Below are 16,677 nucleotides of genomic sequence, written 5' to 3' on the forward strand. Positions count from 1 at the left end.
GACACGACACAGACGTGCACAGGGAGCCTGTTTCACTGGGTATTATTCCCACCCTTTCTTATTTGTGATTCTCACATCACTCGGCTCTCAAGCTCGGTTTTTCTCTCAAAACCCTTTTCTCGCTTTTTCTCTCAGCGCACATCTCTCTATTCTTTAATCTCTCGTTTTTCATCCCTCCCCTAGGTGGTTGATGGATAAGCTGGAAATTGTGGGCTCTTGCCCCTGGTATTTTACCAGACTCTTGTTCACAACAGTAAGTTTCTCCCATAGAGGGGTTGTGCTACAACTGGGTGTGTAGCAAATCTGCAGCTAACATCGGTTGATGATGCCTTGCTGGGGAGTTTGGACGTGGTTAGATCTGTCCAGATGAGGGAGTGGAATATCTCGCCCGATCCCAGTTCGTGCTTCGCACTTGACTTGATTCCTCGTTGCTTGGAGGATGAGAGAGCTTTTAGCCCTTTGTTGTTGACTTCAGTTGTGCCCTTTTCTGGCAGGTAGAGTGCCCTTCTTGGCAAGTATGTTGAAAATGGGGAAAAGACAGGAAGCCTGACTCAATTGTGCCCCTAGTTCATCATTTTGACCATTTTTTATTTTGTTTTCTACGAAAACAATTTTTGACCAATATGAGAGTTAGATTAACACACTTGTTCGATTTTTGATTTGAAATCATGCAAGTCAGGCTATGAGCACTAAAAATTTTCCTTTTTTGGGTCCAAGAAATGGTCCAGTTTTGGAAAAGATGGAATAATTTTCGAGGGATCAGTCAACCTCAGTAAAAATTCTCAAAAACTATTTTTGCAAACGGCAGATGCTTAACAAGCACGGAACCCACTCTTGAGACACACAACCTCGGATTTGGAGGAAAATTGCCCCCTTGCTCGAAGAGAGCTACATGGCAACGGAAAGTTGCCCCTTGTTTGCACGGCACCGCAGCGCATTGAATGGCAACGGAAAGTTGCCCCTTGTCTGAATGGCACCGTAGTGTATTGTAATCAGTCCTCAGAGCGATGATTGCAACCGAACTCCCGGATACAGAAAAGACAAAGATGACTAGAACCATCACATGGACACAGTTGAATTCGAAGTGTTTGTGGCTGGACTTCAAGATGAAGTTGCCTACGTATCCCAAAGATGGGAATCAAGCCTTACGTAGTTCGGGGTTAAGGTACACTCGGGTATTTAACCTCTCCTTTTTAGGCTCTAACTTTTGCCAAGGCGCCCGATGCGGGTTTTCGACCTTGCGAGCTTTGTTTTTCTTTTCTTTTCAATTCTTTTCATTTCTTTTCTTTTCATTTCTTTTCATTTCATTTCCTTTTTTTTGATTTTCTTTTTTGTTCTTTTCTTTGCATTTTTTCTTTTTTGTATTTTTCTCTTGCTCTAACTTTTGCCTGGGTCGCCCTTCCGGGTTTTCGGCCCAGCGAGCCTCTCAAAGGGTAAAAGCGTAGTTTGGTCCATGCCAAATGGTTGTAGGATTTTGAAGCCATCCGTATCCAGGAGAGTGGCTGTTGATTTGCAAGAGGACTCATCTTCGGCTCTTCGAGCATATCTGACATTTTTGTCCCTAGTTTGAAGGGTACTTCTGTTCTAGCTTTGCAAGCTTTTTCTGATGAGGTCTAATCTTCTTGATCTGACTTTCTTGCCTTTTGTCTGAGGGCTGCTTCGAATCTGGCCACACAGGCCTCATATGGCGGTTGACCATTGAACATTCTGAATTTAAGTCCGAGGTTTGAAAACAAATGGACAGAATCTTGAGGTCGAGAGCGATCCTAGGCTGCACAATCTCAAGAGCGATTCCACACAAGTCTTCACAGGACTGCGCAAAACATTTTTTGAAAGTTTTTAAGAAAGCGACAAATCGCTCGCGCTGAAGACAGTGTGGGACCAATCTGGATCAAGCGAGGATCCTTCTCAGTACTCACATTAACAAACATGATCTCATTCATTAAGGGCTTAGCACGCCTCTCTTTCTCTCAGTTTGATCAAATTTTGCAAATCCCGAGGAATTCCTTCCTCTTCGTTTTCACCGCAGTGTTCAAAAAAAGTTTTGAAAAAAACTTAGGTCGATACAATGATTTCAAGGCACAGAAAAGGCAGGCGAAGAGCACTGTCATTCCATTCAATACTTCTGGCACAACTGGCACACGGCAGAAGCAAACACAAGAGTGTGAAAATCACTGCTGTTCATTCAAATCTGTTGGCACAACTGGCTCCCTGGCAGAAATAGACTCAAAAGGACAAACACAAAGCAAAATAGTGATATCCGAAGTAACACCCCCGGAATCAACCGACTTTAACAAAACAGGACTGACTCGATACAACAAGACAGACCCGACTGACTCGGTATGAAAAGACTGACTCAATACAAATTGAGAAGACTGACCCAATACCCAAGTCAGAAAACACAAAAACTAGCATTCGTAAAATGCTCGAAACAGTGCGTGCCAAACGCCACATCTGGAGTAAACTGAGTGCCGCCCACAGGTGGTTCATCCCCTGATCACATATTTGTACTATCCCCCGAGTTCACTGATCCAGTGGTGATAGACTTTACTGAGCTGGTGCGGCAATGACCTTGTTGTCAAACAAATCCTGTACATCATGGCGCAGGCAAAAGCAGCTATCAGTCTCATGACCGGTTTGTTGGTGGTACGCACAGTACTTAGTCTGGTCATGCTTTGCAGGGATAGGATCGGGTAGGGGCCATTGTTCCAACGGTTTCAGATGTCCTTTCCGAAGTAAGACCTCCAGAGCCTTTGACAAAGGCATATGGAGTGGGGTGAAAATCCTCTTGACTCGAGGTGGATATTTGGTTTTTTGTGAGCTACTTCCGGACGCATCGGTGAATGGGGTGGCTGTTTTTGATGCAGTGGTGGTGACCATGCCCACTTCAGAAGACCTTGCAGCTGCGTCACCGCTGGTGGTCGCATTCGAATTGCGGGAAAATGCCCTCCTGGGCTGCTCCTTATCCTGGTCAAACAGACCTTGCCTCATTGCATCTTCGATTTGTACCCCCATATCGTGTAAATCTGAGAATGTGGGAAAGGGGATTACAATCATTCTCTGCATTAGCTTAGGTTGGAGATTGCGCACAATCATCCGTATTTGATCCTTATCTGTTGGCCTAATGGTCATCATTGAGGCCTTGGCTCTCCAGCAGGCCACGAATTCTGAGAAGCTCTCCTTAGGCTCCTGCCTCGTCGTCTCAAGATCACGGGTCGTAATCTCGATTTGTGTTTTGTATGAATATTGTGCGACGAAGGCCTCAGCCATCTCATCCCAACTTCTCTTGACGTCATCCTCCAATTTGGCATACCATGCGGCCGCTACACCTGACAAGGTCCGGCCAAATAAAGATAGCTTCTGCAGTCTAGTGAGGCCCATTGGCCTTAGGACGTCTGAAAATAGTCGTAGATGCACCATGGGATCCCCAGACCCGTCAAAACGATCAATTTGTGGCATCTTAAACCGATCTGGCAGCGTCACGGCTGCGTCAGTGTATCCGTCTCCAATGTCCGGAATGGACTTCACACCTTGAGATTTCTTGAACAGCTTTTCAAGCTTGTGCATTTTTAATGCCACGGGTTCCACCTCGGGCTCGAAGGGAGAATCTGATTGGTTGATAGGAGTGGGTGCCTTGGATAGTTGAGGCAGAATCGGGGGTGGAGCTGGCCCGACTGGAATGTCCGTATCATCCTGGACATGGGTTGCCTCCCCGAGTATGGGAACTCTTGGTGAGGGAGGAGCCTGAGTTTGCTGCTTCAATCTGGCAATTGTCTCTGCCTGTTGGGCTATGACCACAGCCTGTTGCTTGGCGAATTCTGCTTGACGGACAGTGTCTTGCTGCATGGCTTTCATACTATCCTGGACTTGGCGCACCATCTCTTCTAGACTTGACATACTGTTCTAATCTAACTGAGCAACCGGTATATCTGTGTCGGCAATAGGTTCGGAAATCTCAGCCTGACTGCTCAAAGATCACTGATCTGGTAGCTGTTGTACTGGTGGTCTGTGCCTGACTAGCCTTCTCTAGCCCTGATTACCCTTGAACTGAATCTCTGACCTGACAAAGTCTATCAGCACAAGTCCGATGAACCTCGGGGGATATCGGAGCCTTCTGAAGATATGGTTCTAGGACTACCTTGCAAAAGGGAAAACAGAGAGCATCTCAGTTTGATTTCACTAGAACAGGTATGCACATAGCTGAATGACTGTGCTCTCTACTAAATTCTGCCCAAAATTCTGCCGGTAAACTGATACCCTCAGGTAAACTGAATCCCAAAATACTGAACTGGTGCCCGCAGGCCTGATGCCCAAACTTGCAAACTGGTATGTACGTTCCTGTAGAGATACACTCTAAAAGCACATAGCAAGTAAAGAGAACAAAAACACCCCTATGTTGGGGTAGGGTTTCCCTGTCCTATTTTGTCAGGAGCTAGGGTTTCACTACGCACACAGCTGTTCTTCAAACAACCTAACGTCGGGTAAGCCACCTGTCCTATCTTGGAATGGTCACTATGGATCCGAATATGCACTAGGTCGAATGGTCAAAAAGGGTGCCCCGGTAAACCGGGGTTTGTGTTCCCATGCTGTCAGAGCCCATAACCGGTCAGCCTTATGGTCATGCCTTGACAAGACAAGCCTCCGGCAAACCGTTCAGGAATGGCAGATGGCAAACACTGTGTTCCTAGGCGCACCAATGCACATGCAATGCAAAGAAACACATAAATGAAATCAAAACAGGATATCATGAGTTCGAGTCAAGCTCTCTAAATTCCCCAGCAGAGTCGCCAGAAACTGTAGACGCGCCCGCGGTGGGCCTCGTGCTACAGTTCGGACTCTCGATTTGTGTCACGGTTCTTAATCTGAACCAAAGAGTCCAAATCTGGCAAATCGTTTTGAGAAACAGATTTTTGAAAAAGTAGTGCCAAACATGGACTGCTTTGCCAGATACAGAGTCGCCACCTAAATATTTTTTTATGGGAGAATTTAGGAAACCCTGACTCGGTGCCGAAGGCCACATGTCCGTCATCACCGGAGTTGTCTCGGCTCGGGAGCTTGGGTACGATCGGGGAAGGTCAGCTATGAGCACCCCCTTTCGCCCGGTCCGAAGACCGGCCTCTACTAACTGTGATATCCGTTTTTGAAAACTTTACGTGTTCTTATTCCGATTATCAGCCTAGAATTACTATGTTATGCGCACAGTAAACAAGTATAGACTAGATTGCCTAATTTGGAAATAAACATTGCATATCCGTTTGGTTTGAAAATGCTTTGGAATTTGCTACTCGCAAGTAGGCTAAAATGCGGATTTCAACGAGTTTTTCCAACTCAAACAATCCGGCCTTCACCCACAGGTATTCAAAACAGTTTAACACATAAGCATCTAGCCACATGTTAAGCATGCTGTCATGGTAACATTCACACTCATGTGATATGCTGAAGCGGAAATACTTACATAGTACTCCGTGCCAAAACAAAGAACTTGTTAGCAAACATGCATGATCCAAGTCCATGTGAAGTGCCTAATGCGTCGCATACAAAATATTGCTAGAATAGGCTCGGCTATCCTAAACATGTCATGTGAAAATGCACAATTATCACGTATTCAGTTTTTGATTTGAAAAACATATGCGGTTAGCATGATGTACCGAGCCTAATGCATGTAATACAAATGCATGGATGCACTCATGCATAGCATAAGGCATGCTAATTTAAACGTGTCCTAATACTAACCATTAAAGCGGGTAAGTAAAAGGGAAGAAAGAAGTGAGGTTGGAAGACATACACACCACCCACGCACACTTATTACAGATTTGCCCTCACTCGGAGGGACCGAATAAATATTACAAATTAATTAATTAACAAATTAACTAATTTAGGAAAACAGTAAAACGTCTCGAGAAGCGCGCCGCCATGCGCAAGCTGCCTCTGTTTTCCTCCCTTTCCTCCTCTGGAGGTTGTCAAAACCTCAGGACTACATCCTTGGACAGAGGGGATCATCACCGGCTAGATGAAATTTCCACCGGCAGTGTTGTATGGCCATCGGCACAAAGTTGAAGCTGTCGGCAGAGAAAATGGTGCCGGTCGGCATATTACACTGCCGGTCGGCAGAGTATTCCTGCAGAACCTGCAACTCACAACAACAGAGGGCAAAACAAGGCATGGCAGCATATTTCAAGGCATGTATGCATCAACCATGTCTCTTATCATTGTGATAACTCAAAGGGACATGTGCCTCGGTTCTCGGACCACCAATCACGCATTTCTATGCATGATGGCCCAAAGAACCAAGTATGCAACTTTGGTTGCAAATGCAATGCAAACCAATCAAACAAAACTCCCAATCCCTATCACCCAAGTCAAGGGACAAGGAATGCATGCAAGATGCAATGCAACCTAGGCATAAAAGCTAAGGATGCAACATGGCATGGCAAAGCACTTATGCAATCATGCAAGCATACATATGGCAATGCAAATGGATGGCAAAGATGGACTTAAACATGAATTAGGCGACTCTAAAATAGGCCTAAAACAGTAGCCATAAGTGCTAAAAGGTGAGGGCTAAATGGCATGCACACACACATGCACATAAGGACCAACACTTAAGCATAAATCAAACAACATTCAAGCACACTTGAAAGAAGGAAACATGGACAAATTAGCATGCATTATAAGCTCTAAAATCATGCTAACACATGGTGCCAAACCAAGCAACAAATCAAACCAAGCATGCACCAAAAGGCCTAAATGTTCAAAGCAAATCAATGAGGCATTGAACTACACTTTAACAAGACCAAACATGGCATGCATTAAACAACTAAAAACAGATTTTTAGCATGTTAAAACAAGGCCAAAGGACTCCTTAGATGGCATCTAAGTGGCCCAAATTCAAAGGCATACACCATGGCCAAAACATGGAGCATTGCAACACATGCTTTCAAAGCATTAAAGAGGCATGCAAGGCAATCAAACAAGCATGGAAATGGGACTGAAATAGCATGTAGGATGATTCCAAATCACCAAAATAATGCAAAGATGGCATGCTACACATGCACATACTCAAGGCCAACAAGCCCAAATACAAAGTAGCTATATAATGCATGCAAAGATCAACCCAAACGATTATGGACAGAGCTAAAACATGGCAAAATAAACACATAAACTTCACAAATGCAAGCCTAAAACATGCTCCAACAAAGGCTAACAACCTAGAACATGTTAAGGCACAAATAAGGCATTACATGGCAACTATGCTAAACATGCATGAAGTTCCAAAACCAACTTGAAATCATGTTATATTATAGATATATAAGCATGAAAAACAAACCAAACATGCTCAACACACACTCAAACATAGGCCTCCTTAAGAGGTCAAAATATGCCCTTTCCAAGGACAACAAGGAGAGGGGGTGGCCCTCTCCTTCTTGGGACTTCAAAGCATCATCTTCACCACTGAAATCCCTCAAGATTTCAGTGGTGAAGAGACCTCAACACCAAAATCCCGGAGCTAGCACAAAATGGCTCAAAATGAGGCCTTTTGAGGCCTAAGGGTGGTCAACAACCCTCAAACAACAAAACACTCTTAATAAACAATAAAGAGGGCTTAAAAACAGAACTTTTTTATGTTATACAATAATCACAAAAAACAGCTCTAAGACTAGTAGAAAATCAATGCAAGAATGGGGAAAAAAAGGACTAGAATCTCACCCTTGATGACCCCTTCACAAATGGTGCTCCAATGGCCTCCTTGAGCTTGAATCCAACACCAAAACTTCAAAACACACTCTTTAGAACCTCAGCTCCAAGAGGAAGGTGAAACACTAGGTGTTTGTGTGCAATAGTGAGACACAAAACACCTAGTGTGCAAATAAAGAGGGAAAGAGAGATAGAGAGTGTATGTCTAACCCTAACCCTAGAAAAACCAGAGCTTCTCTCTGTGTTTTTTCTCTCTAAAATGTCTAAAAGCTCTCTTTTTTGCCTTAGAGAGGGCTTCTCTCTATATGCCTCTTGTAAAGCTTACAAGACAAGCTTTGCAAGAGGGAGATCCCTCCATACACGTGTATGGAGGGGAGCAAAAGCAATACAGCTGTCCAAAAATATCTGCAAAAGCAGATGAACAGCAATCGGCCGGCAAAAATGCCATCTTGGCCAAAAAGAGTGCCGACCGGCACAAAAGAGTGCTGACCGGCAACAAAGAGTGCCGGCCGGCAAACTATATTGCCGGTGGCAGCAAAAACCAGCCGGTGACATCTAGCCAATGCCGGTGGTGGGTGGAGATGGTCTACAAGCCTCACCCTGCCTCTCAAAGGCAAGAAGCAAGTGTTTGGTGCAAAACCAGACACTAAACGCTCGAGTTCGGGGATCCTGAGGCAAGGCGCGAGAGTCGAGACCTCCGGGAACTCCAAACGAACACAAACATGGATAATCACCGAGTGTTCAAACGGTGACGTCCAAGTCTTGAGGACGGTCAAAAATGGGGTGTCTACACACTTACAACGAATTTTTTTTTTCTTTTTTTTTCTTGTAATTCCCTAACCATTTTTACAGTTGAAACTACTCTTATCTCCATTACATCACCACTCCCACCACCTCTTCAGATATGATATGACAATAGAAATAAGGAAGAAGGAGAAAAGTATAGTAGCAATAAATTTATCACTGAATATTTATTAGTCTATTTTAACTAACAATTCTCTCTTACTCTGAAACACTCATTCATTTATTCATTCAAAAAAATAAATTTACGCACTTACACAACAAGAGAAAGTAAAAAAGGGAGGAGAAAAAATTATCAGTGTTAAATTTATCACTAAGCAATGGTCTGGTTAAATTTATCATTGATAAATAATTAGTACTCTTTTACACTCTCACACTCATACTCACATACATACACATTTACTTACATGTTCATTCACAAACACATTCACATATTTAAACAGAAAAAAGTATAAGACTGATAAATTTATCAGGATAGATTTATCTAGATTTTACAAACAATAGATTTGGTTTAATCAAGCCTTCACCAACAAATTCATGGAGATCTATCACACAATATAGAGTAATGTTTTAAAAATTGGATTGGTGAGTGAACCAAAAAGAGATCGGATGGACGGGTCACCGATTCAACCGTCTGGTTGAATCGGAATCAAACCGTGACGTCATAAATATATAAAAAATTATATTTAAATGAAAATATAAATAATAAAATTATAAATTAAAAAAAAACTGAAAGTGTTAAATTATCTTAAATGTTTCTCCTAATATTTTTTTATTCTTTTACTAAAAAATATAAAAATATATTTTAAAATATTATTAATTTTAATTTTTGAAGGAAACCAAATATTCAATATTTCCTTCATATGATTTTAATTCAAATAATTTGATTGAAAGAAGAGAAATTTTTTTGGCCAGACATCAAATTTCAAGTCTCCCTCTGATAAATTTGATTGAAATAATTTAATTGAATCCCACATGGATTTCTTAAGCTTTTTTGGAAGAATTTTTTTCATGTAAATAGGTAGAGACTTTCATAATAATTTCAAACTCTCAATAGGATTCCTCACAAGAGGAGACCCTTGAAAGAGAGTTTCTAATTAAAATTTTTATAATATATATATATATATATATAATAAGATAGAAAGAATTAAAAAAATAGTTTTACATGGCGACCGACAATGGATGGTGGCGGTAGGTGTGGTGACGGTGGTGATATGTGGTGGTGGTGTGAATTTTCAAAAATGGTATAGAGAGAGAGAGAGGGAGAGAGAGAGAGAGAGAGAGAGAGAGAGAGAGAGAGAGAGAGAATTCTCTACAAAAATATTAGATGGAGAATAGAAGACAAGCTATTGGTGCAGTTAAAAAATCTAAAGGACTTGTGGGTAATTAATTTCATTTCATGGGACTGGCCGGTAGATATCCCTTTTAATTTCTAATAGTATAATGAACTAAAAACAATTTGGAAGCCCTTATTTTGATTCAAATTTTGGGGGTGCAAGGCAGAGGCCCCTATTGCCTCTGCGCAAGGTCGATTCTATATTTAATATAACTTTTACTTATAACTTATTAATCAAAAATAGCTTAAATAAATTTTTTTAAAAAAATTAAAATTATCTAAAAGTTGAACGAAAAATGCTTTTAGTTTTTAGTTTTTAATTTATAATAAAACCGTGGTAAGTTGGTACACACTTCAGTATATGTAACATTGCTCCTTAAATTAGGGCAATCATAGAGAGAAGTTAGGTGACTTTAAATTGATGATGTAAGACACTTTAGCAACCAACAAGGGTTAATTACAAGTGGGTCCTATTAAATGGACTTAAATACCTTTAGGTTTATGCTTTTTTTAAATGTACCTCAAAACCCTAAAATACTCATTATAACCTCATTACTTATTTTGTAAAACCAAATGACAACCCTCTCTCTCTATAACCATCTTTCTCTCTTTATTATTTCTCTTAAAGTGTCATATAACCATTGGCAACTACCACATCCACCGTTGCCGGCTACCGCTACCATTCATCGTTGTTGCCAACCATCTTCATCGTTGCCGATCTACACACTACCATTGCTTATCTATTGTCACCATTCACCAACCATCTGCGTCATCACCGATCAACACACTACCGTTGTTGATCTATTGTCACCATTCACCAACCACCTGCACTATCACCGATCTACACTTCACTACTGTCAATCTACACTACCATTTTCGATCTACACTTGCTTGCCAATCTATCGCAATCATTCACCAACTACCTCCATCACCGCAGATCTTTACTACCGTCGTTCAGATCTAGCCAATTACAACATTGATTTAGTATCTTAGATGCCGATTTAGTATTATAACCATGTTTGCCATTGAAATGTAGCCATTACATTATTGCTAGAGCTGTTACTAGTGAGATTAGCTTTCTCTCTCTCTCTCTCTCTCTCCCCCCCATTAATCTGTTGGTAAAGATCTAGTTAAATTAGATCTATTGTCTGTAAAATCTAAATACATCTATTAGTAAATAAAATTACAGTGATAAATTTATCATTCTTATCTTATCTTTTTTTTTTTTTTTTTTGCATGTGTGCAAGTTTGTGGGTCTGTTTCTGTGAATAAATAACTAAATGAGTGTGAATGTAAGAGCAAGAAAGAGTAACTAATTAAATGGTCTCGTAAATATTGATAAATATTATCAATGATAAATTTATCACTGCTATATTTGTATTATGCTCTCCCACTTTCACTTGTCACTACCAGATCTGAGGAGGTAGTGGAAATAGTGACACTGTAGAGAGGACAATTTTTCTAAAAAAAATGGTCAAAAATTATTTAAAAACATTTCCAGAAAAATCTATTGCCGAAAATCAGAGGTGGTTGCGAATGGTTGGTGATAGCTGTCGTAGGTGGTTGGTAGTGACCAAAGATGACGACTGAAGATGGTCGCCGAAAATTGGAAACGGTTGCCGCAGGTCACTGATAGAATAAGGAAGAGAGTTATGGCAGTGTTGATAATGGAAATGAAGAAGGTAAGGAAAGTGTATTTTGGAAATACTGATAGGTGAAAAAAATGGCAAAACTTATAGGTAAGTGAGTTTGATCAATTGGACCAACCCATAATTGACCCTAACAATAATGGGACAAAATAAGAGAGCTTCTAAATGCACCCTACAAGTTTGGTTGAGCACCTTATTTTATATTAAAAATATATATATATATATATATACCATTTTACCGTCATACAAAATTACCAAAAGAGCCATAAACAATTCCTCACTCTGGCCAACAAAACTCAGCTCTAGTGAGATCAACCCAACTCCAACCAACACTCCCAGTCGCCGCCACCGCCACCGCCGCTGCCGCCGCCGCCACCTCTTTCCACCATCGCCATCGCCACCTCATCCTCTTCCCAACGCCATAGTCACCGCTCTCCCATCCCACCATCACCATCGGCGTTTCCTTTCCCCCTTCTGTTGCAGCCGTAACCTCCTCCCACTGTCCCAACCGCTACCTTCTTATCCCCCCTGTTGCAAACCTTCTCGCCTCCTCCTTTATTCTCCTCCCAAACTCTACATATACACTATGTTTGAGAATCAAGGAGAGAAAAGAAAAGAAAGGATTACTTAAGTTATAAGAGAAAAGAAATGATTGTGATTTCTCTCATTTTTGTATGGATAAGGAATAAATAAAAGAAAAGAAATGATTCTGATTTCTCTCATTTTTGTTTGGTTAGATTTTATTAAGAGAAAAGAAAAGAAATTATTTTATGTTATATTATCAAAATAACCTTTTTATATTTTCAATCATTTTATTTCTTTTATTTTTATAAGGATAAAATTGATATTATGAAAATAGTGGTTTCTTTTCTCTCCCAATCGCTCCACTTTTGGGAAGATTGGAAATAAGGCTTAAAAGATAAATGAGTTTCTCTCTATTTCTCTCCATTTCTCTCCAGTTAGGTTATCCAAACAAGTAAGAAAAATACATATCTCTTTATTTCTTTTCTTTTCTTTTCTCTCCAAATCACTCAAGCCAAACATAGCGATAGGGTTTTCTAAACCAATATCCCTCATTTCTCTCTCTCTTCTCACTTTCTCTCTCTACCTTAACCCAGAAATCCAATTCGATGCATTAAGGAAGACCCAACAATGAACTCTGACAAGGTCACGATCTCCCACTACCACTCATCCGCTGCTAACCATCGCTATAATTGATTTCCCTCATTCTGAGATTGAATGCTTTGAAAAAGGCATCACAGATATAATCCTAAACACAACGAAGGAATCAACACTTGGATTTTGATTGGTGGCGACAGAAGTGACAGGCAGCGGAATGGCGAAGAGGATGGGGGTGTCGGGCGGCGGCACTTGGCTACAGAGATGGCTGGGAATGGTGGGGTATGGTTGGAATTATTTGGGGAATTAAAAGGAAGAAATCAAATTTTGAATTTTGAGATGGGGTAACAATGGGATATTCAACCCAATTTTTTGGGGGCGTTTATAGCTACCCACAGAATAGGGTAGATTTAGGAATGGTTTAAATCAGTACTCCCTCCGTCCCATAATATTAGTCCCTTATTCCATTTTTCATTGTCCCAAAATATTAGTCCCTCTTCAAAAATCAAGTACAAAAATAATATAAATTTCCCATTTTGCCCTTCTTTTAAATTCATAAATAATATAAAAAGTACAATTATGACATTGATATTCTCAAAAAAGTGTACTATCAAAGGGTAATTTTGGAAAACCAACTTTTTAAAAGTACAATAATTGTACTACCAAAAAAAGTTGGATTCCCCAAAATGGACCATTATTTTGGGACGGAGGGAGTATATTGTTTGACTTTTTATAAAATATGGGTTGAGTATGGGTTGGGTTTGAAGTGATGTGGTAGAGAGGTGATGTGACTTAAATAAGATGATGTGACTTAAATAAGATGGTGCCTTTTTGACTTTTTGAATTTTTTAGAATACTCCAAATAAGGCCCTAGCACATGTGTAAGCCTAGTTGGGCTGAAGTATTAGGTCAGGATTAGATTGGGCCCTGGTCTGAACTTTACAGGAGTCTTAAAATCCCAGCTTTAATTTGTTTGCCCCAACCATTCATGCCCATATCCAGCCCAAGTTTTGTTCAAGCAGGCTAAGTATTGGTGATTTTGGTTTGGATCATATGGGTTTGGGTTTATAATTCAAATATAATTTGGATAACTCAACTTCCACCCAAAAACAAATTCCAGGATTTTGAATAATTCTTAATGAAAGAATTTGTGATTTGAGTAATTCGAGATACATCAATAATGGTTTAAAAAAAAATTAAAAATTATTAAAAGAATATGTTACAATATATCTCTAAAAATATGACTCATCATTCTATAATTTTGATGAAATTTCTGGAAATTTGGTTTTAAACAAATACAAGAACTATTTGTTATGTGGAAGATTTGCAAAAAACTAAATAAATAAATACATAAAAATAAATTATTAAAATATACAAGTTTGATTTGGGATTAAAATTCAGGAGACCTTCAAAAAGACAAAGAATTTTATTATAGTAATTATTTTTTAAAATCTCCCATACTCTTTTTTTCCCACTTGCCATTTCTCGGTGGTATTGATGGGGAAAGGGAAAGTACATATCTATAAATATATATATATTTTGAAGTCAATAATATTGAATGAATTTTCAAGGGGAAAATTAACAGTCATAAATGTCATCATTTTAAAAATCACTATTGAAGATTGGTATCGTTCAAGATTATAGAGATAATCACTTTTAGTGATTGCTACAGTCTCTAACTTTTCAAAAAAAAATTATTTACTCATCAAAATTTAACAAATTATACAAGTAGAAGGGGCTAAAAAGCGTGCTATAAATCTAACAATGGCACATGATCTATAGCCTCATGTTGTATTTTGCAATCGCACAAGAGACTTATCTCACCAAATTAACGATTTCTTTTTTATTAACTAGATATACATTGTGAGAATCATTTCCTCGTAGTTTAATTCTTAGAAACAATATTCAGTATATTTGATTTTAATTTTTTTAAAATTGAATTTTTTACTTTTCATTTTTTTTAGTGAATATTTTTAAATTTTTAAACATTTTTTTTTTACTTTTTTAGACATACCTTACTTAGATATATCTGAAAAGTAAAATATTTTAAAAAATTAATAAATACACAAAAAAATGAAAAATGTACTGAAATATCTCTTTTTTTTTTCTTCTTTTTTTTTTGTTTGTATTTTTGGTATTTATTTAATTATTTAATTTTTTTTACAAATATTATATTTTTTAAATATATTTATGTTAGGTGTATTTAAAAATTAAAAAAAAAATTAGAATATTAAAAAATTCAGTAAAAACAAAAAACAAAATTTATGCAAAAATAAAATCTTTTAATATTTTAAAAATTAAATCCTGAAAATAAAAACCAAACAAAGTGTTCGAAACGGTATCACGGTACTAGCTTCAGAGAGTCATGATTTAAATTTACCAAACCTTTGTTAACTCCATCATTGTGTACAATTATGTCAATTTTCATAAATCTTATTCTTGTTCTATATCGTTGTAAGTCAATTTTTAACAGTTTCACCAATTGGGCCAATTAGTATTGTGACAAATCTTGGCATTGAATAATATTAAATCTGATTGATAAGAAGCCAACCCAGACCTCAGCCTGTCTAATCATCCTTCTATATGCCTTATGCTGCGGCTTTATTCTTGGTATACTTACCAATAATCTTCTAAGTTAATGAATCCAAAATAAAAAAATAAAAATAAAGATCTAAAAAGTCACGGCTGCTACTGCAAGACGGATGAAAATTGAGAACTAAGAATTTTTAACACCTAAAAATATTGAACAAGAATAACCCATGATACAATGCACTCGAAACATTAATCACTATGCTTGGTTTTATTTTTTAAAAATAGTTTTTAGAAAATTTTACTTTCTTATTTTTTATATTTTTTTTTTTATTTTTACTGAATTTTTTAAATATTTTAAGAATTTTTTTTTACTTTTTAGACATTCCTAACATAATTATACTTAAAAAGTAAAAAAATTATGAAAAAAACTTTTTAAAAATTCACTAAATACTAAAAATATAAAAAAATACGAAAATTATGTAATTTTTTGTATTTTTATGTATTTATTAATTTTTTAAAATATTTTTTCACAAATTTTTTATTTTTTAGATACATCTAAGTAAGGTGCATTTAAAAAAGTAAAAAAAAAATGTTTAAAATGTTAAAAATATTCACTAAAAATAAAAAAATACGAAAATCAAAAAACTTAATTTTTAAAAAAACTTAATCCAGAAAACTCAAACCAAACACACTGAATATTTCTCTTCCGACTAAAATCAATTCGAATAATATTCCATAAAAGCTTGTCAACCTATTTGCATTATTTTACACAATTATTAGAATCTCCCTCCTTTTTCTAGAAGAAGAAATGATATGTTCAATCTACGGACTCTGGCTGTCTATATGGAGAGAGAGAGAGAGAGAGAGAGAGAGAGAGAGAGAGAGAGAGAGTTCTCGTGCTATATGCTTGTTTGGGCGTAGATGGGATGTTGGGGATAAGAATTTTTATTTTATTCTTTTATTTTTTGACTCTAAGATTATTTTGTTAGAGCAGAATAAAATATGAGAGTGTTATCTATGAGAAATTCTATTTTCACACACTTAATTATTTCAGTATATATTATTAATAAAATATTATTTTAATGAAAATTATATCATAAATTAAAATGATCATAATGGACATCCACTAACACCTATAATATTATATGAAAATATTCTCTGTACATATATTTGAAAAAAAAAAAAAAAAAACTCAATGTACACCTTTTGAATAAAATAAAAATAAAATAAAATAAAACTAAACCATAGTTTTTCCATTGTTGTCACTTTGCTTGTTACACACTGTATACTCCTCTATTGCTTGTAAAACAATACTTTCATAACAACTCTCATATTGTTTTAATTTTTAGATTTATACTCTATTAGTGATAAAAATGTTAATTTTTTTGTGTAGAAATTTTTTTTTCCTCATGGTTTTCAATCAGACAACCAATGCCGAATCATTTCATTATATTCGGACATCAACTGCCGAAAGTTTTTTTAATTTTTTTTTGGAATTAATTTGTCAAACTAATCACTTTTGTTTGAAAGTTAATTTTCGAATTG

The sequence above is a fragment of the Camellia sinensis genome, chromosome 6 (assembly GCF_055761805.1).
Source record: "Camellia sinensis isolate YWXY chromosome 6, ASM5576180v1, whole genome shotgun sequence".
Lineage (NCBI taxonomy): Eukaryota > Viridiplantae > Streptophyta > Magnoliopsida > Ericales > Theaceae > Camellia > Camellia sinensis.